The sequence below is a fragment of the Danio rerio genome, chromosome 9 (genome assembly GCF_049306965.1).
Source record: "Danio rerio strain Tuebingen ecotype United States chromosome 9, GRCz12tu, whole genome shotgun sequence".
Classification (NCBI taxonomy): domain Eukaryota; kingdom Metazoa; phylum Chordata; class Actinopteri; order Cypriniformes; family Danionidae; genus Danio; species Danio rerio.
Window position 1 is genome coordinate 41,370,951 of NC_133184.1, and position 22,523 is coordinate 41,393,473.

General features: G+C 34.4%; 1 protein-coding gene and 1 long non-coding RNA gene across 23 annotated transcripts in view; one reads left to right on the plus strand and one right to left on the minus strand.

Annotated features, from left to right (window-relative positions):
* The window catches only part of erbb4b (erb-b2 receptor tyrosine kinase 4b), a 656,299-nt gene that overhangs the window by 365,480 nt on the left and 268,296 nt on the right, over window positions 1–22,523 (minus strand). For 4 of the 19 annotated variants that reach the window (XM_073912986.1, XM_073912985.1, XM_073912982.1 and 1 more), the window contains exon 1: window positions 15,409–15,434. The exons of the other annotated variants lie outside the window; for them this stretch is intronic. The gene's annotated coding sequence lies outside the window, so the exon portion shown is untranslated. Of the gene's footprint in view, window positions 1–15,408; window positions 15,435–22,523 lie in introns of those variants that run through there. 19 annotated transcript variants of the gene reach the window in all.
* On the plus strand, window positions 2,003–9,672 carry LOC141376181 (uncharacterized). Of its 4 annotated transcripts, none has more exons than XR_012385581.1 (4): window positions 2,003–2,104; window positions 2,294–4,469; window positions 6,737–6,878; window positions 8,198–9,671. It is a non-coding gene; the product is annotated as an uncharacterized lncRNA (long non-coding RNA). The 4 variants fall into 4 exon arrangements; XR_012385580.1 differs by having other exon boundaries at window positions 2,014–2,104; window positions 6,737–6,827; XR_012385582.1 differs by lacking the exon at window positions 2,294–4,469 and having other exon boundaries at window positions 6,737–6,827; window positions 8,198–9,672.

Here is a 22,523-nt window from a genome sequence, read left to right on the forward strand (position 1 = left end):
ATCCAGGCAATTCCCTCTCTCCTTCACACTCTCAGACTTGGTGTTGAATTGCAGCAGTGTTGTGTACTGTAGGTGACGGTAATGCAGGTTGAACAGGCCCCCTACATCTCCGTAACATCGGTAAAAGCAACGCCAGGGCAATTATTAATGGCTTGTGCCTGTTCTAGTGAGAAATGGAACAAATGTGCAGAAAGCGGATGCTATCGAACACAATGAAGCGGAGTGAGAAGTCATTAAAGCATCGCCAGCCAAAAGAGAATGGGTTTCGGTGTCTTCCATGTGAGCTAATCAACCATTTCTAAGAGTTTCAATGCACTACAGGTTCAACTGTTGTAACTAAGTTCGACTGCGGTGAAAAATCCAATTCAGACCTCCGTGCACAAGTCAATCAAGGAGGTCCTGCGAGTGTAAGGTGGTCTCAGGTGTTGTTTCAGCACAGGACAGCCTGGAAGAGCACAGCGCAAATCTCAGAAGTTGCCGGCTATAATTTGTCGTCTCCTCCTGGGGCTCGCTGGTTGTGTTCATTGAGGGCTCAGGAGCTGCTAATTGTTTAATCTTCAAGGAGGTCAGTTTCCTCACAAACACAAATTAGCCGTGAGCCCGGAGCCATGGGAAATTAGGCCTCAGGCTTCTTTTCTGGCACTTTCACAGCGAGAACTGTTTTTTTTTTTCTTTCTCTCTTTTTACTTTAACATTTTCTGCTTCCTTCCATCTCCTCCTTGCTCTCTTCCCCCTCTCACTGTTTCCCTATCAGGAATCGATACATCGCCTGGGACATGAGAATGAAGATGAAAGCTGAGTAGATTTCTTGGAAGACCGTGTCACTGCTAATACACGATGAATTACTTAACTCACCGTGAGGAAGAAATGCAAGCATTGATCTTGGAGGTGTTTGAGGTAATTGAATAGACTTACAGATATCTCAGCTGAACATAGGAGTCCGGTTCGTACAGCTGCCGATGGTGATGCAACAACACAGACTTTTAAAGACATGTGATTTCAGAGCACATGGATGTACGAGACTTTTGACAGTTTTACCTCAATTGATATGCTAATATTTTGTTCTTCACAATCATCTACAGAAACTTGATGCAGTTAACCAGGCCAACACATCTCCGTTGAGATTTCCTTGACGAAAACTAACTTAGAAGTCAGACTTTTACTGAACATAAAATTGAGTAAAGCTGTTGTTTCTTCTAAAGTGCCCTAGGATAGATAAAAGACAGATCAGACCTTTGCTGCTATAGTAAAAATACAGGGTCAAATTCAGGTTTTCCAGGGTGACAAATCTAAATATTTCTGATTGGCTACTGCATTCAAAAGTACAAAAGGAAACCATTGTGATTAGTTATAAGGTTTAATACTGCAAAACAAAACAAAACTATTCTAAATAAAAAAATTTAGGGTTGGTACAGTGGCTAGCACTGTCACCTCACAGTATAAAGGTTTACTAGATTAAGCCTAGGGTGGCTGGGCAAGTTGGCATTCATCGCATGTCCGCAAGGATTTCTTCCAAGTGCTCCGGTTTTCCCCACAGTCCAAAGATATGCAGTATAGGTAAATTGAATAAACTAAATTGTCTGTAGTGTATGAGTGTGTGAATATGTGTTTATGGGTGTTTCCCACTACTAAGCTGCAGCTGGAAGGACGTAAAATCAAAAACTATAGAATGTACAAGACATGTCCCCCGTATAGTTTTGAATGGAGAAAAGTGTAAACTAAACTGACGTTTCTCAGACGGAAAGCTTGGGTCAGACGTGTACTTTTAAGATAGTTTAGTGATCAACAAACACACTTGAATCTCAGCAAATTTTTGCTTCACAGGCATAAAGTTGAAATCCACATAAAGCTGAAACCTGTACTTAAAATGAACCAACTGCACTTGATAACAAACATTTTTTGGTTTTGTAATCTGTATTAAATGAATGCAAGGCACAGTCCATCCAGTCAAACTCACGTCACTGACAGCAACTATTCAAACACCCACAAACTTGTAAACAAAGAGTCGCTGTCATTTTAGGAGCAGATTCGCCATCAGAAGAGCAGCGCAATCAGGCGACGCATTATACAGAGGATGACAATGTGTAGAATGGCCATAAAAGAGGTTGGTGTTATTATTTCGTTCCTTTTGAGTGCGCATTAGCTCAGTCAACCTGTAAATATTTAATTTTATCTGGACAAATATAAACTAAGTTTATGAGACAGTTGTTTCATTGTATTGGTGATTCCAAATATGTAATGTAACCGTAAGCTTGGCTAACAGTTTTGAGGAATTTGATGTTTCCCCATTCAGACAGAATGCCCAAGAATACTCCCCGAGAGGCATTTCAAAGATGGACTCCGAGTGAAATGACTTGCCTTAAAGGGACTTTGGTAAAACATATGCTGGAATAGTTGGCGGTTCATACCACTGTGGTGACCTTTGAAGGAAAATTAATGAATAAATGAATAACAATTTAACAGCTTAAATGGATAGTTCAACCCAAAATGAAAATTTGCTCATTATTTACTCTCCCTCCAGGAGTTCCAAATCTCACTGTTTCTCTTTTCTTCAAAACACAAAATAAGACATTTTGAAGAAATAAACAGCGGTTTGTCTCTATGTCACCCCTACCAAGACGCCGTCCTGGGCGATTGCCGATGTTGCCTATGCCTAAATCTGTCACTGGCTGTTGTTATTCTGGTTGGGTTTGCTTAGTATTTACTTCAGGATCACTGAAGGCAACAATACCATGTTTTCACAGCGGTATAATGTTGCAATAATGTACTGTGCATTTACACCCTGGCTATATTCATCTAAACCAGGGGTGTCCAAACTCGATCCTGGAGGGCCGGTGTCCTGCATAGTTTAGCTCCAACTTCTTTCTACAGACCTCCCTGAAGGTTTTTAAAGAGGTTGATTAAGTTGTTCAGGTGTGTTTAATTGGAGTTGGAACTAAAATATGCAGGAAACTGGCCCTCCAGGACATCCCTGAACACTAACCCTAAACACACGAAAACAACATCAACATTATACCACACTTTGTAAAAAGCTCACTCCCAGACACTAGACTTCTCTGACAGGGGATACAAGTGTCATTGAGTGTCCGATGTGGAAGTATGTTGTGAGACTACTGTACAGGAGGTATTATTATGGATTGTGGATGGCGAAATTTAGCCAGATTTTTAATTTTTTTTTTTAAGGAATTACTTTAAAACATGAATGCTGTTATGAATGTATTAAAACATATACTTGTTTGTTGTGAAAATTGGTAATAATGACAAAAAAAATACTAATTTGTGAATCTCCTGACTTCCGTGTGCCGTTGTAGATTGTGTATTCTGTGAAATTTTCCTACCCTGAGGTTTCAAGTGGTCCTGAAACATCTCTGTTTCAAGGGCTATCTAGCCCTTACCCATAGACCTACACCTTCAAGCTAAAGAGAATCGGGACACTGCTAACCTTTTATGTGAATGCGCAAAATAAGGAGAAGGGCTAGAATTGGGTTTCATTCATTCATTTTGTCGGCTTAGTCCCTTTATTAATCCGGGGTCACCACAGAGGAATGAACCACTAACTTATTCAGCACATTTTTAAGCAGTGGATGCCCTTCCAGCTGCAACCCATCTCTGGGAAATATCCACATACACGCTCATACACTACAGACAATTTAACCTACCCAATTCACCTGTATCACATGTCTTTAGACTGTGGGGGAAACCGGAGCACCCGGAGGAAACCCACGCGAATGCAGGGAGAACATGCAAATTCCACACAGAAACGCCAACTGACCCAGCCAAGGCTCGAACCTGCGACCAAGCGACCTTATTGCTGTGAGGCGACAGCACTACCTACTGCGCCACTGCGTCTTCATTAAATTTAAGTTCAAAATTAAACTAAATTAAAACCAATAGCAAACCTGTTTTCATTTAAACAGGTCTCATTCCTGCTTGTCATTTTCCAGTAAGAAACTGGATAATGGATGGATGGAAAAAGGATGGATGTTAATTGCATGGATCCTGTCTACATACTGATGGATACTTATATTCACTCAATGTGTGAGAGCACAACCCACTATAGGCCGTGACTTGGACCAGCTTCCATTTCTTTTAAACAACTGATTAATGACACTAATTATAAAGAGCTTGACACCTATAACATCTGTGACGAATTCCACTCATTTAGGATTACTTGCACTCAACACACCAGCATTAATGAGTCCTCAGTCTCCTACTAACTAGAAGCAAACATACACACGTGTACCTGAAGGGTCGAACCTGCGTGTGCCATAATTGTTATATACCCCTTGGCTCTAGCAGTTATGCTTCCTGACGTCAAATTAGGCACTAATGAAAAACAAGTCACAACGAATAAAGCTCAAGCTCAGCAGACCCTCCATCTGCCACCCACCATAATGAAGAGACTCCGAGAGGGAACAAACTGCGGGACGACTTTGGAAACCAGCTTTGAGACGGGAGATTTCCAGAACGTGAGTGGGGGGGGCTCCTGTCTGTCTCTCACTGTTTCTCATTATAGCAGTCCAGACACTTCACATCTGAGGCTCACGAGTCTGCCAGAGGACCACACAAAATCAAGCACTGCGAGCTTCAACTGGCCCATCGTTATAACTCAATTTCTTTTAAGTGGGCCGGCGTGTGCTCTGACACTTTATTGCTGTCATTACCGAAGGAGCAGGGTTTTGTCCAGGCTGACCTGGGCTGATGTGTGAGGAAGCATATTGGGGTGCATTTCCCAAAGCCTTTTCACACAGAACAGATTTTTATCCTTTCCAGTGCTCTACTTGTATGTTTTTCAATATAAACATGCATTACATAGATGTGTGTGACTGTTACGCTCACGTTTTGCATATTTTTTAAGTGCTGAGCAAGTGAACAGCACTTTTTTTAGACACGTGTCAAGTTAAAAGATCTTTAACTTTCACAAGCAGCGCCGCTCATCACTGTTAGTTCCATAGCAGTGGATTAATCAGAAGAGTTTGAAGGCAGGGCAAGCATTGCAAGTTTCTGTTTACAGGTGATCAGTAGGTATGTCCGGATACCCTCATGCTTTATGCTGTACTTTTTTAAAACCATTTCGAACCAGGCCAAGATTAGGCAGTATACAGTTTGCATGGTTTTAACAAACAAACAAACAAAACAAATAACTGGTAACATCATTCATCCATCAAAACACATATACAATGCCAGTAAAAAACTATTCAGAACATCTACAGGCCAATGTTTCAACTCCAAATCATTTCAAATCTTTTTAAAAGCATGTTGTGAAACAAACTCTTTAATCTGCAACTTTGTTTGGAGGTTTATTTCCTGCAAAAAGGTGCTACATATTTAAAAGTCTTTTTTTCCCCATTTCAAAGTGCACCACTGGTACAGACAATAAATAAACTACCTGAGACCAAAGGCTATAGCTAGAGACATTTTTTTTTTTTTTTTTTTACAAATGTAGGTTTGGACATTTGAGGGGAGTTAACCCAGAATAAATTTAAAAACAAGATATGCCATTGCTTGAGCCTATAAGTAAACTAAGCAGACCATCCTACCCAAGAGTACAACACACAATGATGAGTGAGGGATTTGAGATTTGGTATAAACCTCAGCACAACATGGTAAATAGTGTCTAAATGCAAACTCTAAGAAGATGCATGCATATAAATAACATTGCCATAGTCCAACACAAATATAAAAGGGGCAGCAACAAGCTTCTTTTTAGCATCAGGCAAGATTTAATTTTAAAATAGAAGTTTAAAATCATTTATCATTTTCATTCTCACCAAATGCTGAACATGAATGCCACAGAAAAAGGTGTTATCAATTAAAATTTCAAGACATCTGCACTGGGACACAAAATCAATTTTTAAAACCTCGAGTAGGAGTAATAGAACAGCGATTTTGATGAACTTGTTTTGACTTGGAAAAAACACATGTCTAGAAGCAAAGCTTTTACATACATTATATATATATATATATATATATATATATATATATATATATATATATATATATATATATATATATATATATATATATATATATATATATATACACAAGTTTATTTTTATTTTACAAAATAATAATTTTTAGATCTAAAATTATGTAATAATAAATACACATGTTGCAATGCGTCAAAATGTTGCAATTTATGCAGAATTTGAAAATTGTATAAAATTAAACCTACAAAAATAAATGATTATTTAAATCGCTTAAGAAATAAAATAAAATAAAATAAAATAAAATAAAATAAAATAAAATAAAATAAAATAAAATAAATAAAATAAAATTAAAAATAAAATTATTTCGAAAATTTCATTAAAACATAAATAAAATATAAAAGATAAGATAAAATAAAACAAAACAAAATAAAATAAAAATCTGTTTGTTTGTTTTTCAGAGCAAATATTTAGATCACTAAGATTGTATGAAGTTTCTAAAGCTGGCGATGGTGAGGGTCTGTTCTCTGTCTGTGTGTACTTGGCCCTGGGCTCTTCCTCCCTGCGGCCCCTGACACTGCACTAATATTATCTGAGTGGAGTGCAAAAGCCTTATTGCTTTCCTCTTAATCTCATTTGAAAGATACAATGTGTGTTCAAGATTAATGAATAAAGTAATATTGCTTGAAAATAATCATGGCAGTAAATCCATAGGTTCTAAGCTAACTTTGACGGATGCATCTGTTTTTATTTGAGGAATGAAAACTGTGCACATTGTGACAGCTTTTTCTTTTTTTTTTTTTCGGTAGTAGTACAGCAGGAGCGGTCAGACTGAAGCAGAGGCTCAGCGGAGACTGTGGCAAACTGAGAAAAGCCCTCAGGAAATATAGGGAAGAAAAGGCAAGAAGGATATGGTGCTTTTGCTGCCTCTGCTACACTTAAAGTAGAAGGGTATAATTTGTTTGGATTCTTCCGAATTGAAAACAATAGATAAATGAGAGAACTATAAAAACAAACCTACAGACCAGAGAAAAAAAATATGAATATTAACAGAACAAAAGGAACAACAAATATGCATTTTTATAATAATAAAAAATACAAAAATACATACACATTATTATTATTACTGTATTATTATAATAATAATAATTATTAGTAGTAGTAGTACCAATGCTGTTATTAGTTGGTTTTTGGTACAACTACTGCTGCCACTACTGCCACTACTACTGCTACTACTACTACTACTACTACTAATAATAATAATAATAATAATAATAATAATAATAATAATAATAATAATAAAATGAGCAATATCACATTCTTAGCAGTGCAATGTGGCTGTATATCAGAATTGATGGGAGGCGTGCATTGGTTCGAGGCCACAGGGCGAATGCCTTAGTGTCCCACCAGTGACAATATATCGCACAACTACAAGTGTGATATTGCATTTATACAACAATTTGACGGCATAATTGTGTATGAAAAAAAGAAAATCAAACATGGAGAGTCTCAAAAACCCTGCACGAGGAACTACTTCTGCCACTCATTCACATGTGCAGTCAGAACAGCAGAAACCGTTGCTTAAAACACAACATCATTTTAGAACTAAAGTATTTGAATGATTCTCTAGCAAAATATTTAAAGTCATGACAAAACATGTTATTTTTACCCCAAAAAAGCCAAAGCAAAGCAAACACTGGCATATAACTATGGTGTAAAAACAACACTACAACATACAAGAGAGAGAACACGACTTAAAATGTCATGTACCTGTTGTATAATAATTTGATCAGTTGTAGTTTAAAATTACACTGGGTTTTTCCTCCTCTGAGGGCTTATTATTAACAACATCAATAATAATATTAATGATAATAATAATAGTAATAATAATAATAATAATAATAATAATAATCATCATCATCATCAATATAAATATCTACAGTTTAACAATTAAAGAAAAAAAAAAAAAATATATATATATATATATATATATATATATATATATATATATATATATATATATATATATATATATATATATATATATATATCTTTTTCGTTGTTATTATTTTGCTTACCACATTTCCAGATTATTGCTTGTTTTAAGGAAAAACTCACTTAATTTTGACTTATTATTTTGTAAAACAAAATAATATTTTTCACTTGTCTAGAAAATGCTTCTTCATTTAAAGGTTTGTAGATTTTTGTACAAAAAACAAGACAAAAACTCTAAGTAAGAGTACAACTTTTTTTTTTTTTTTTTTTTGCAGTGTACGAGAGTACAAACGCCCGTAAGCCTTCACTCCATCCCATCATCTGGATACTTGATAAAGAGCAACACTGGGAAAAATGATAGTAGAAGAGGCAGAGACAGACTGAGGCTTTTAATAAAGAAGTACAGCGTGATTTCCCTCACCTGAAGTGATCCTGTTACACTGAGAATTAAACTTTGAGATCTGATTAGCATAACCAAATACAAAAGCGCTGGCGGTGCGGAGATGGGCATCCAGAGCTGAATAAATCAGATATCATCGGAATAATGCATAGACTGTCTCTCATTCTCCTTCACAGCCTCTCCATTCGTCTCCACATTTATTACATGATGCACAGCGCTTCCTATTCACTGTTCTTTTACATAATAAGTGGCAGTTCACACAGAATGCACTTAAAACTGTCGAAACGGAATCATGTTGAATGGAAGAAGGGTTTAGAGGTGTGAAAGCTTTCATATAATCACTGTTAACAGCTGCTAAATACTGTCAGAGATTTAACCATATATTGCTAGCACAATTCAGAATAAAGTGCAAAGAAACCAAAAGTACTGCATCACAATGAATTAAAAGTAACATTTTGTAGAAAGGCACCTTGACCTTCTTTGCTTTCAGGAACTTTGAAGCATGAGAAAAATGAAAAGGAGCACTATCCTGCTGACCAATTTGCCCTCTCCTGTGGTTTGTAATGTAATGGGCAGCACAAATTGATAGACTGTTGATGTTGCCATCCAGTCTGCAGATCTCTCACACCCCCTTACTGAATGTAACCCCAACAAATGATTTTTCCTTTACCAAACTTGACTGATTTCTGTGGGACTCTTGGTTCCATGTAGGTTCCAATAGGTATTCTTCAGTATTTGTTATGACTGGGATGCAGTTCAACAGATTATTAATCAGAGAAATTTACCTTCTACCACTGTTCCTAATGATCAACTAGAAGTCAAGTTATTACTTGTTGCTCTTACAACTGGAATCAATGACAAGACTTTTGTCAGGTGTAATTTAGTACTTTAGTAACTTCAAACAACTTGTAAAATATGACCTCTATTATGGACAATTTTAAGGGCTGTAAACAATAACAACGATCCTGACATATTTCCTGTTTTACATTTTAAATTTCCATAGCTTCTGAGAGTCCAAAAATTTCCACATGTTGATAGATAACATCAAGTTAAGACTGAATTGCCTCTTGTTTAAGATATGAAATAGTTTGACAAAAAGCAGGAAATGTTCATGGGCCAATGAAATCACCACATTGAAAGGGTCTATAGAGGTTGTTTTCTTTTTACAATGGCATTTTATTTTTTTCAGTATGTCCCATTTATGCATTGTAAAAAAATACATGACTTAAATATTATAGAAATCACTACTTTTGTCTGTCTCTTTCAATGTGTTTTTTGCTGCTTCTTTTAAATAATTTGAGAAATTATTTATATAACATAATTTTGAAAATAAATTGGAAGCCATGTTCAATCCGTTTTTTGCTAATTTTGTATCATATATTTTTTTCAACGTTAGAGTTTGCAAATGAAACAACAAATATAAGTTACTTGCTGTTTCTTTATAATTATTTTTGAAGACAATTATATGTACAACTATTTTTTATATTGTAAAGTCTACAATGTCCGATTGATGCAGTTTAAAAATGCATTTTTTTGTTAATTTACATATTAAGTAACAAATTAATTTAGTTATTTTTTATTATTATTATTTTTTACTTTAATCTGGTTTTGTAAGATTAATGAGTGTGGTGTGGGTGTGTTAATTTTACATAAAACGTATACTGTATTTAAGTATTACTACTTCAACATCTAAGCATCAGTTCAATATCTTATTTCTTTTTTTTTTGCTATTATTTGTGCAATTTTCTTGCATAATGAAAATATTTCCAAAGCCATTTTTATTACAAGTTTTTTAAAGCTGCCCTATAAAGAAATCTGGGTATACCAAGGCATAGAAGAATAAAAAGAGATCAGTACATGGAAATGGGCAAAATATGAACCTCGTACACCACTGTTTATTTGTTCTTATGTAAATTCCACAAGTGTAAAACCCCAGTGGACAATGGGCCAATCAGAAGACAAAACAAACTGTGATGAGACAAACAAGTCATGCCTTCCTCATTTGCATGTATGCCTACTTTAGGTCATTCATCCTAACCTGGCGAGCAGCCACGTCATCAAGAGAACACGACTTATAGGCAGCTCTGAAATCATAAAAAAAAAACTCTGAGATCATTAATATGCATGTATAAGGTTGCGTTTGATAAGCCAAACGTTTTCTTGTGAGATTGGTTATTTTAAGTGCATATTTCAGCATATATTTCACTCACAATGTATGTGAGACTTTTATTTTAAAACAAAAGCCCCGAATTGATTACTGTCCGTTAATAGGCAACGACAGCATGAAGCATGTTCAAACTTGCCTCAGGATGCAAAATGCAAGATTTATAGATAACATATTTATTCATCTTCACTCCGAAGAGGCATAAGATATGTTTAGTTAAATCTTTTGTTAATTGATCATGTTTATTGTCAAATTTTGTTTGTATGATATTTAGACTCCTGAATTGTGTCAAATCACTCAGCTCAACTGTCATATGTTCAGGGTTGATATTAATTTCTGGCTGTGTTTTCTTGGACTGTAACTTTAAACTACAACATGATTCCTCTCTATCACCCTCTTTTGTCAAGTTTAATTATAATTTACCCTTTACCCACAACAGATCTGGAGAGCCATATAGGTTGTTACTTCTATAGTGTTTATATTTGTCATTGTTCAGTGGCCCAACAAAGCGGAGCTCATTAATATTCATGACACGAACCATCTATGGTTAATTAAGGATCTTCTGATACTATAAGTATTTTATGGAGTAATATATGAGACTATAAAAGCATTTCTGTGGATTATTTAAACTTACCTAAGTCAAAAACCTACTCTGTAGATATCAGAGAACAATTTAACTTATTAAACCAATGCAATTTATGACACCTTTAAGCAAAGTAGAAGCAACAAACAAAGTAATAAACAAAAATCTGTATCTTAATACTAATTAATTCAGTTTAATTCAGAGTGTAACCTGCTGTCTATCATTTACTAGGAACTTATTAGTGTAATTCAAAACACATCAAAGTATATATTTTTTTTTATTGCTTGTATCCCATGTGAATGTATGTGCACATGCATGTCCATCCAACTAGCTCTCTATTAGTGGGCCGTTGCCCTTTGAAGAGCCCATCTCTGCCTCCTCATTTTGAATGACATTTTAAATTTCAGGTGAGCACCAGCAAAACATTGACCTTTCCGCCCGGAGGCCTGCGGAATCGATAATCAAGGAATTAAGTGAATTAAGGAGCGCCGGGAGCCACGGCTGGAATAATGTTGAGGTGTAATGATAAACCCAATGGCTTGTAAGTAATGCTCCATCAAACCGCGAGTCACAGAGTCTTATGTTATTAAAAAAAAAATCCGCCACATTCTTTCACGACGATTGCTCACCATTTAAGTCTAGACATGTTAAGTGTTACAAGTAGAAAAGCGGGTTTCTATATCGTCGTCTCATTGAAGTGGCAGCTAATCACAGCACTCGTAGGTTGTTAATGAGAATGAACCGAATCTGCGTTAAGCATCATTCCTACCCATTAAGTCTATTATTTAATTCAATAAAAGTGCACAAGCTTCATGCTTGCTGGAATGAGAACGCTCCATTAATGGAGTTTTGAATGAATTAGTGCTAAATAGCAACATTGGTGCTGTTCTTGGATGATTTGAGATATTATACAAGTTATGTACAGGGTGCAAAAGAACACAAAGATGACTTGTCAGTGGAAAGTTTTAAAGTCACGGTTTTGTATACAGTTGAATTTAGAATTATCAGCTCCCCTGAATTATTAGCCCCCTGTTAATTTTCCCCCCAATTTCCATTTAACAGAGAGAAGATTTTTTCAACACATTTCTAAACATAATAGTTTTAATAACTCATTTCTAATAACTGATATATTTTATCTTTGCATTGATGACGATAAATAATATTTTACTAGATATTGTTCAAGACACTTCTATAGAGCTTAAAGTGACATTTAAAGGCTTAACTAGGTTAATTAGGTTAACTAGGCAGATTAGGGTAATTAGGCAAGTTATTGTATAACGATGGTTTGTTTTGTAGACATTCGGAAAAAAATGCTTAAAGGGGCTAATAATTTTGGAAATAAATAATAAAAAAAATAAAATGAAAATAAATAAATTAAATTAAAATAAATAGAATATAAATAAATAAACATAACAATAAAAAAATTATTAATAACAACAACAACAACAATAATAATAATAATAATAATAATAATAATAATAATAATAATAATAATAAATACTAATAAAAATAAAATACTAAAAATAAATAAAGCTCATTTCTGTTGAAAGCTTCATCTCTGCTCTTGAGAGTTAATGTGAAACCAAAAGTGGTCATTTAAAACCAGATTGTTGTGATTTGACCGCCACTAGTGTGCCTTTGCTTCCTTTTCCGCTTTTCTCCTCACTTCATTCGCAGAGCTCAACAGCTTGTCACGACCTCTCTGAAGACGAGCCTTAATTGCTGTCTGAGCCCTGTTAAATGGCACGGTACATTAAGGCATTGGTAATTTGCAAAACAATACTAAAACTCATTTGAAGAACGTGCCCTCCATCACATCTGGTGTGTAGTCAATCTGCCGGTGTAGGTGTGTAGATACACTTCAGACCAAATGAGGTTACTGAGGCTCTCAAATGAGCATTTCTGACTGGATCACTACGTGTGGGAGGTGATTTGCCTGAAAATTGGATGATAATCATTTGAAGGTTTAAAGGGGGAAAAAACAATGCAGAGGAAATGCATTAAATAGTTCACTCAAAAATGAACATCCTGGGATCATTTACTCGCGCTCATGTTGTTTTCAGCATTCTTAATTTTCCTTAGGTTTTTTTTTTTATTGTCTGATGAAAACCTAAAAGGGGCATAAACTGACTAAAATCATGTTGGTTGGTTATTTAGTTCATATATTTATTTAATTGCTAATTCAATTTATTTATTTATTCATTTATTTAATTATTTTATATTCTTTTAATTTCATATAATTCTTTAGTTATTTTATTATTTACTTAATCATATATATATATATATATATATATATATATATATATATATATATATATATATATATATATATATATATATATATATATATATACAAATTTATTTTTATATTTTCAGACAACACAATACCCGCGTTTTAACATCAGAATCAAAATTTTGTGATATAACCTTGATTTTGCTTCGGGTTTCCCCCACAAGTTTACAAGGGGCGGTTCATTCCGCTGTGGCGACCCCTGATTAATAAAGACACTAAGCCGAGGGAAAATTAAATGAATGAATGAAATTAAAGCATTAGTCAATCTGACCAACTGTCATTTTATAAAAGAAAAATGCTTTAAATGACAACATTTTATTTTCAATTTGGAAGTTGTTAATTATATTTATTATTTGAAGTGTTAACAAGGTTTTTATTTTTTTTAAATAAAAAAAATAATAGTAATAAAAAACATGGCAGTTCATTTCGCTAAGGCGACCTCTGAAATAGAGGGGTGGCACAGTGGCTTAGTGGTTAGCACTGTCGGCTGGGTTGGTCTTGGGTTGGTCACTGTCAGTTGGCATTTTTGTTTGGAGTTTGCATGTTCTCCCCATGTTGGCATGGGTTTCTTCCGGATGCTCCGTTTCCCCCACAGTTCAAAGATATGTGCTTTAGACGAATTGAATAAATAAAAAACATGCATAAGTGTGTGTGTGCATGAGTGTGTATGGGTGTTTCACATTACTTGGCTGTGGTTGGAAGTGCATCCGCTGTGCGAGACATATTCTGGAATAGTTGCCAGTTAATTCCACTGTTGCTCTGAAATAGAGGCTAAGCCGAAGAAAAATTAATGAATGAATTAATAAATTAATAAAAACATTTTAGTAAACCCATGTCTAAAATGAAAATATTACCCTGAAATAAGAAATAATAATAATTAAACATTTATTTATTTAGTTTTGGTTTGGTTGTTGTTGTTGTTGTTTTAATTACTGCCCATAAATCACACTGCTGCACAAACAATGTAGAATTGCATTTAAAAGAGACAAACTAAATGACTAATAATGCTATTTATTTATTTCTTAATTAGCCAATGAATCACTAAATTGCATAAAAATCTACAATTTATTACAGTCTGATGATTTTTTTTCCTTTCAGGGGTTCAGTTTTTATAATAGATTCTGATACTTCATAAACAACCATAAAGAACTAAGTTTTCCAAAAAACAACAACTTTTCTCTGTCTATGAACAAGATAAATAGATTAAAATACATGATCATTTTGACAGATAAATAAAAATAAGCTACACTGCAGCATGCAGTAGAATGCACAACAACTGTAATGTAAATTAAAATGCATAGAAATGCTACAGACATTAAGGCATCAACATTTTACTTCTAAATTTACCATAAGGTTAAAGCAATCTGTCATAAAAAGGTATCATTAAAAAACATAAACATAAAAAGTATACCGTACAAAGCAAATCTATTCCGTCAACTATTCAGTCAAAACCAAGCTGGCATCCGATGCTTCAAGGACATAATATGATCAGGGAGTTGAGTTGCTGGCCAGGCCAAACATTTAAGAGCACATCTGCTGAAGCTCCATCTGGACCCGTTCAAATCAGCCTCGCTCTCACTGACCCTCATATAAAGTCAACTTCAGCTGGAATCGCCTCAGATATTCACTGACTCCAAAATCACATCAAACCAACTAACATCACTACATTCCTACAACTCTATTCAAGACCAGGCAGAAGGAGAGACTATTAAACACTGAGATCAGATCCAAGTTATCCACATTGAGGTTAAAAATGGCTGGTGTAATAAACTCTTCAATATGAAGCTGTATTGAATTAAATACATTTGTGAAGGACTCTGTGTCACAGTGTAAAACTAAAAGACACTGTGACTAACAAACACACATCACATTGCACTCACTTTTAAACATGGACCTTTGTGTTATTTGTATTGTGCATGTGTGTGTTTGTGTAATGTGTATATGTTGTTTTTTTTTCTGTCCAGATTAGCATTGTGTTTATGTAAAAATTTCACTTATGTCAAACTTCATTTATTAACCAAACATATAGTGTTTACATATACTTACCAGTTTCCTATTCTCAGCACCAAACCTGTTTAACTTTCAAACAAAGCCATTTATACAGATTTTTCCCGCCTTTACTTTGGAGCAGCCATTTTCCATAACATCATCAGGGTCACAACCCCCTGGTCAGTAAATAAAAATCACAGTTTTGTTGTTTAAATTTGTATTGGTTATTTGTTGTGTTGTATTTTGAGTTTTGTATGCATATTCATTTACTTGCATTAATTTATATTTCTGTTGAATGTCTTTTTATGTATTTTTTGTCTACATGGTAACCCACTACCAGTAAAATGGTTTAACCCATGGGCGGGGCCAATACAATAAAATGGCCCCAAACATTCACTTGGTGTGGGTAGTTGTAGGAGAAGGTTGTGTTTGTATCGTTAACAGATTTTGTTCAGGTCTTTTACTGGATTTAGCTGAACAAGCCTGTATATACATTGTAAATATTGAATAGTTTATTTTTCTTTATTGTTATTTTGTCACTTTCACCTGTTTTGCTGGATTTTTGTTTTCACTTTGTGTAAATAAATCACTCTTCACTTTCACCAGCGGCTTCTGTGACACTTTTTTGCCTCCATCCACCCGGTCAATCGTAACACTCTGTAATGGTCAGAATTAATTCGAATGAAATTACATGGTGCCATATTTATGAATGAATGATTGAATGAAGCGTTACGGTTGCGTAGTGGGTAGCACGAGCGCCTCACAGCAAGAAGGTTGCTGATTCGAGGCTCGGCTTGGTCAATTGGCATTTCTGTGTGGAGTTTGCATGTTTTCTCCCCTGTTAGCGTGGGTTTCCTCAATGTGCTCCGGTTTCCCCCACAGTCCAAAGACATGCGCTATAGGTGAATTGAATAAACAAATTTGGTAGTAATATATGTGTGTGAATGCAAGAGTAGATGGGTGTTTCCTTTATGGGTAGTGGCTGGAAGGGCATCCGCTGCGTAAAACATATGCTGCATAAGTTGGCGGTTTAATCCGCTGTGACAGCCCCGATTAATAATGGGACTAAACCAAAAAAAAAAAAAAAAAAAAAAGAATGAATGATTGAATAAGAATTCATGTGAAGTAACAGTTTTTTTGTCGAATCTTTTTGGTCAGTGCAAAATAATGAAACATTTTTGTGTACTCAAACTTTGAAAAAAAAAAAATACAAATTTCAATGCTAGCTTATGATAGCTTGTGTACTGAATGACCAGTTTGGGAGGGGATACATCATTACAAGGATTTTAAGTTACATAATAATAGTCCTTTTCTCAGTAAAGAGTAAAGCATTACTTTAATAAAAAAGGGTAATAATATTTGAGATACTTTTCTGAAAATGTAATGCAAGTTACTTTTTAGTTTAGTTAATTAACTTTTAAAAATTATATTGCTGAATTAAATTAAGCAGTCACAATGAATCATGTAGTCAACGAGAGAATGTCTTTTAGTTTGAACACATTGAAAAAAGGAAAGGGGGATCGTTATCAGTGATTTTACTCAAGACAAATAGTACAAAAGTAGCAAACACATTATAAACTTTCAATGAACTGTGTATATGGCATGTACAGCAACATTATGCTAAAATATTACATTTGACGCATTTTTTTAAGGTAAAAGTAGGTGTAGATTATATGGAGTGTTGTTAAGTGCAAAATGTCTCTGTTAAAAAAAGAGAAAAAAGTACTGAACGAGATCACAAGATTTATAGATAGGTGTTCAGCTCAATTTAATTGTTTAAATTGTATGCCATATGTTTTATTCATTCATATATTTATTTATTTTACATTTTCAAAATCAATACCCTATGTTGTAACTTTTAAAGGAAAGAAAGAAAGCAAGAAAGCAAGAAAGAAAGCAAGCAAGAAAGAAAAAAGCAAGAAAGCAAGCAAGAAAGAAAGAAGCAAGAAAGAACGAAAGCAAGCAAGCAAGCAAGAAAGAAAGAAAGAAAGAAAGAAAGAAAGAAAGCAAGAAAGAAAGCAAGAAAGCAAGCAAGCAAGCAAGCAAGCAAGCAAGCAAGCAAGCAAGCAAGCAAGCAAGCAAGAAAGAAAGAAAGAAAGAAAGAAAGAAAGAAAGAAAGAAAGAAAGAAATCTGTAAAAGATTCTCAGTTTATCTAGATGATTTATTATAATCATATGATGTATGATTTATAGATTAGAATTTTTCTCAGTAAATAACTAATTTTAATTAAACCCCCATAATTTAGGTTTTGTTTGCTTGATAGATTTATTTACATAAAATAGCAAAAACATTCAAATAGGAAAAAAGATAGATAGATAGCGAAGAAAAAGTGAATGAAGAATGAGAGAGAGATAGAGAGTGAATAAAAGAAAGGTTGAAAGAGAGAGCAAATAAAAGAAAGAATGAGAGAGCGAATGAAAGAAATAGAGAACGAGCGAAATATTGAGAGAAAAAGAAAGAAAATGGGAAAAGGAAGAGGAAAAGAAAAGAAGGGAAAAAATGAAAGCAAGAAAAATAATTAAACAATGAAAGAGAGAAAAAATAAAATAAAGAATGAAAAAAAGAAACTAAGAAAGATGAAAAATAAAGATGACCAAAGAAAGACTGAATGAGAATAAAAGAACAAGAGAATAAAACAGAGAATTTAAAATAAATGAAATAGTGACTAAAAAAGAAAACAAAGGAGAAAGAAAGACAGAAAGAAAGAAAGGAAGAAAGAAAGAAAGAAAGAAAGAAAGAAAGAAAGAATATAAAAAATAAGTTTGCTGCTTGTTGAAATTGAGCAAATAAAATGAGCAATTAAAATGAGCTGAATCAACGCAATTCTTAAGTTTTTATTGGGACAGCTTAATTGATTTATGTTCAATCCGCTTAAAAAAAAACGATTAAGTTAACTTTTGTACACAACATGAGTTGGCTAATATACAGTAGCAGGTCTAAAGATCTATCTTATAGATATTCTATTCACTCAAAATACTTCAGAAAGAGTCTGTTAGTGCGCAGTCCACTGATAGCACATTAACAGGGGAATGATGGGAGTCTGCACTCCAGACAGAGTTTTTACAGCAGTGTCAGCGCAGACAGTCATTTACTAGCCTGAACAGCTGTGAGCAGACAGGGGCCGATCTGTGACAAGAATCTATCAGACAAACACATGACACCCAATGAATGTGCGCTTTATGATGATGATGAATCCTGAACAATGCCCCGACTCGCGTGCTTCGCTGCCACAACTGTCCACAACACACAGGCTGCCTGTCTTACTCAAACCACATGCTCAGTTCATGTCAGATAACGTGTAAACTACTCTTTCTATTAGCACATTATAAACAAATATGAAGGGCAGATGCCAAAAAAATAAATAATAATAATAACAATATATATATATATATATATATATATATATATATATATATATATATATATATATATATATATATATATATATATATATATATATATATATATATATATATACTCCTAGTCAGATGTGTGTTGTAGCAATGTGATACATATTAGGTGGAGTGTTTATCGTGGAAGTTACATTCTAAAAATAGCTCATGATAGGCTAAATCTGTGTAGTAGTCTATATTTTTTAACAATTATTATAGATGTTTTAAGGCTGTAATACCCCTCACTACACGCTTTAAACACTTTTCTCAGACAGGCAACAACATTTTTCACTCTCAAAATTAAAACTTTCCTAAAAAAAAAAAAAAAAGTCCAGTATTAGTCCAGTATAGAATAAAGCCAAAGTTCAAAACCTGGTGTGAGGCACAAACATTCATCGCTGTCTACAAAAGGTATATAAAGCTTTTTGGCTTTTGTGTGGAGAATGTTGGTCACTGATCACTGATCCACAAAGCGAAAGCAGACTCTATGAGGGGGTCGCACAGAGGATGCGCCGGGCACATGACAGTTGGAAGCAACACACACCGGACGCGCACATTTGCATGTTATTTAAAATGAGATTATTCAGATGGCGCTGCAGAAATATGAACAGTGTGCTGAGTCGACTTGTGTCGCCGGTGTGCTTACTTGATATAAACCTGTATTTACAATTCTAAAATGCACGCCGCTGAGTGGTGCGGCGCATTCGTTTTGTCACCCCCTTTATGATGGTCTTGCTGCGAACAGTGACAACCAATTTTGCATCCTTGTTGGAACTCACACTGCTAGCGATCCCGATTAAGTTAATTTGGCAAGCTGAACAAACTCTGTACTGTACAGCAGACAAGAAGGACTAAATTTAAACACAAAGTGAACCGCGTTAAGCGAGGGACCACAGTACATTCCTAATTTAAAACATGTCACAGGATGTAGGATATCAATTAAGTAAACACAGCAACATTTGATGCATGCACACATGCACACGTTGCTATTGATGGTTTACGGAGACTCTCCACAATGTATTTTATACTGTAAAAAATGCTTATTATATTATATAATATACCACTGTTACACCCATTAATTTTAAATGTCAAAGACACCATTAGGTATGTTTTGTCAATTTTAATTACAAGGACATAAGATATGTCCTCACAATTCACCTCAATATTGTAATACTTATGTCATACCCATATCATTATACACATTTACGTCATTTATGTCAAAACTACCTAAACAAGCACACACACATACACATACACACCCGCCCACACACAATGTATGTTTAAATAATGTGAAATGTTTTTGTAAAAATATTGTTTACTATAGTTTAGTTTTTATTTACTAAAGTTTATAAAATAGTTACAAAGATAGTTACAAATAGAAAAACAAAATAAACCAATATAAGTTGAATATTCTTCAACATCAAAAAAGACTATAAATATAGAGTTATAGAAAGAATAATATATTAATATAAATATATTAATATACACTATACAATTCTAGGATCTAGCAACACAACATTACATCAAATATGAACAAACTCAAAGTGTAATTTAAATCTAATTTAAAATAAATAAATAAATAAATAACCTTCTAGTTTGTCCATATTTGACCCACTGTTGGGTTACAACACACCATTATTTTTTTTTAATGTAAGGTTTTCATTTAATTTTGATTAAAAAAAAATAATAATAATTATCAAATTTTGCAATAAATCCTGACATAACACTAACCATTATGATCACCAGTTATCTAGCGGCTGCAGATAATTGATAAACACGCACAATCACTTGTCATACAATTGTCACTTATAGAACTACAAATCCCATCATGCACTTTGTATACACACCTGTTCTGGTGTTCACATCAGTGCAGAGTCTTGTTAACTGTTTTGTGACATTACGACACGTTTTCCATTGGTTAGCCTAGCCAAGTTTTGACCCTTTGCCTTGTGTTATTGTTTTGCTTCATTGCTGCCTGTACCGACTATTCACCTGTTCTTTGACCAGGACTCTGGATTGCTCTGCATATACCTGTTTGACCCTGTTAACCGTTGCTTGCCTGACAATTCTTGTAATAAATGGCACGTGGATTTGCACTTCGTTGTCAGTGTCCATCACATGACACTAACAAACAAATAAATAGCTAAATGCTACAAACTTATGAACACATATAGACATAAACAAAGATTTTTAAATAAGTGTGATATTTATATAGTACATGTATGCAAATATCACAAGTGTGAAAAGGAAAACAAGCTTTTTGCCATTATATACTGCCATTATAACTTGCAGTAAAACATGCTAAAATTAGCTTCACAAAGATGTAGGTTGAACAACATTTTCTCAATGAGCTAGTGTTGAATACACAAACACATCTACTGTAGCTCCATCACAGTTAGAATGACTTTTTTTTAAAAAACTTGTGTATTGTATATATGTATCTAGATTTTTGAAACAAAGGTATTCCAAATTGAATTATGCTTTGGAATCTCTAAATAATGCATACAACATTTGCAAGCATAAGACCCTCTACAAGATCACATCAGAATTATCTCCAGAGCTGCTGATCTGCTCTTTTCATAAAACTTACTTCTATTGCAGAGACGAAGCACCAGATCAACACAAGTGAAGTTCATCTTTCACCATTTTTTTTACTACATCAACAGAACACGCAAACTTAGAGTTCAAGACCGAGGGTTTGTGAAATACTTTCTAGAATGAAATGCGTTTTGTGTCCTTGCACAGAGGCCAATTGTTCATCATGGCTGTTTCTCATGGCCGGCCATCAGTTATGAGTTATGAAAGCTTATTTTACATGTTTTCATCTCAGTGCTGAGAGTTCATTTCAAAAGAGGCTCTTATTGTATGGAAAAAAAAGCTACATTCTTTCTTGGTAAAGACCTCTCGTGATCATCTTAATCATGTTTTCTCATCAATTTTACAAAGAAATATATATTTTTAGAGATACATCTTTCAGAATATGCATTACTTGTGTATTGTCTCTAACTACATGGTTTAAAAGTAAAGATCATCATTTATCGTATGTCTTCTACTTAATTATCATACATCATTCAATTAGAATTGTATGACACTTCCATATTTTGTGTACAATATTGATAACTTTACAGTTAGTTGTAATAGATACAGTGCATCCAGAAAAGTATTCCAAAATGGATTAAATTTATTTATTTCATAAAAAATTCTACACATAATACCCCATAATGAGAAAGTGTTTTTATTTATTGATTTATTATTATTATTTTTTTTTTGTGTGTGAAATATTGTCTGTAGACCTCCGATACAGGATTGTCTCGAGGCACAAGGTAGGGGAAGGTTACAGAACAATTTCTGCTCCTCTGGAAGTTTCAATGAGAACAGTGGCCTCCATCATACGTAAGTGGAAGATGGAAGATGTTTGAAACCACCAGGACTCTTCCTACAGCTTGCCGGGCATCTAAGCAGAGTGATCAGGGGAGAAGGGCCTTAGTCAGGGAGGTGATCAATAACCCGATGGTCAGTGTGTCTGAGCTCCAGCATTTTTCTGTGGAGAGAGGAGAACCTTACAGAAGGATAACCATCTGTGCAGCAATCCACCAATCAGGCCTGTATGGTAGAGTGGCCAGACAGAAACCACTACCTGTCTGGAGTTTGCCAAAAGGCATCTAAAGGATCTTTGGAGTAAATGCCAGGTGTTACATTTGGAGAAAACCATGCATCGCTCATCACCAGGCTAATACCATACCTTCAGTGTAGCATGGTGGTGCAGCATCATGCTGTGA